Genomic DNA, 1,941 nt, shown 5'->3' with positions numbered 1-1,941 from the left:
AGCGGGAGTCCCGCGATGGTCCAGGATGTACAGGCATCGCTAGTCGTTTGAACAGATGGCGGACAGTGTGGTGCTACAAGAGACTCCACCTCAACAAGGAGATGGTGTGGCACCTGTGCCATGCCCTCAAGTACTTGGCACCACATGGAGGAAGAGGAGGACACTTCTCACGGTGGCCGTCACAGTCAATGCAGCTCTCAACTTTTATGCCTCAGGATCATTCCAAGGCTCGAGCGGGGACCTATGTGGAATCTCACAGGCCACAGCCCACAGGTATATCCGACAAGCCATGGATGCCCTGTTTGCCCGGGTGGAAAACTTCATCATCATTGACATGGACCAAGCCCAGTAAGATGCCCAGGCAGCAGGTTTTTCCGTCATCGCCTTGTTGCCCCAGGTCCAGGGGGATAATAGATAGTACGCATGTTGTCCTGCACTCACCTGGCCATCTGGGAGTAACCTATGGTCACAGAAAGGGGATTCGCTCCCTCAACATACAGCTCGTGTGTGACCACCAGATGAAGATCATGCACATGGGTGCACACTTCCCGGGGAGTGTCGACAACATCCCCAGCTTCTTCAAGGAGCACCCCAGGATGGGCGGCTGGCTCTTGGGAGGATAAGGGCTGAGGACCTGGCTAATGATGGCAGCGCGGAGGCCGGAGACCAATGTGGCCACCAGAGCTTTAATTGAGCGGTGTATTGGACTCCTCAAGATGCGGTTCCGATGCCTAGATCGCTCCTGTGGTGCCCTGCAGTGCAGTCCCCGGAGGGTCACTTGCTTTCTGATGGTCTGCTGTGTCCTCCACAAACTGGCATAGCAGTGGGGCGATAAGCCAGAGGTTGGGGATGAGGAACATGTAACCACCTCCGAGGAGGAGGATGAGGAGGATGAGGCGGCTTCAGACCAGCAGGGGCTGGAGGATGAGCCCAGGGAGGAACCGGAGGACCAGCCGGAGGCTGCAAGACAGACGGCAGCAGTGAGGGTCCGGCAAGCCTGGAGGGCCAGGGAGGCCCTCATGCTCGCCCGATTCACTCAGGACATGGTCTGGCCATCACCCCCTCTCACATTTCCCATCTTCCCATTGTATGTGTCACATGACTCCAGGGTGCTGGAAGTGTGTCTGCACCGTCAGCAGGTCGGGGGCAGGGTGAATGATGATAACTCGCAGTGAGATGAGCACTGGTGCTCCTCAATCTATGCCATAGTCTGACTCCTGTCTGTCTGCTGAGTGCTCGCTCACACCCATCACCTGCACACGGTATGCCCGGGGAGGAGGAGGGGGAATGCCTGGAGAGATGGGCTGAGGGTTCGGGGGTCGGCCTGCATTGAGGAAGAAAGTGACAGAGACACCACACATGGATGTGCACAAGGGTGTTTAATGTATAACAATTCCCCACTCTCCCGATGGTGCCGCTCTCCCTCCCCTCCTCACCCTCTATCTACCCTCCCACCCCCTTCTCTATTATCCTCGGTGATCCTCACTGTACTTTGCCCTCCTAGCTCCACCGCTAAATCAAGGTGTGGCCCCAGAATGCACATCAGAGGTGGAGGCAGCCAGCTGATTATCATATCCCGCTGCCTTTGATGCCTCTGGCGGGCGTCCTCTGGAGACTCTGGGGTCGGAGGGCTCCGACTCACTTGTCGGCGGCACGTGCATAGTCATGCTGCCCTGTCCAGTGTGCTGACTGCGAAACCCGGCCTCATCAGAGGGATGGAACACAGGGGAGCTGGTGGCCACTGTCACCACTCCACAAGATGGATCTGGCACTCAGTACTCCCTCCTCCTGCTCGGTGCCCATAGGGCTCTGGAGTTCACAATGGGACAGAGGGGCAGCTGGTTTGAGACCCGGCTGCCCCTGCATCATCTGGCTTTGCCAGCCCTGGCACTTCTGCACCATAATACCAGCGCCCTTGCCGATGCTCTTAAGTGACTGGGA

Source organism: Scyliorhinus canicula, chromosome 2, assembly GCF_902713615.1.
Source record: "Scyliorhinus canicula chromosome 2, sScyCan1.1, whole genome shotgun sequence".
In the NCBI taxonomy this organism is placed as follows: Eukaryota; Metazoa; Chordata; class Chondrichthyes; order Carcharhiniformes; family Scyliorhinidae; genus Scyliorhinus; species Scyliorhinus canicula.
The sequence above is the reverse complement of the archived record's forward strand: the minus strand, read 5'-3'. Positions refer to the sequence as shown.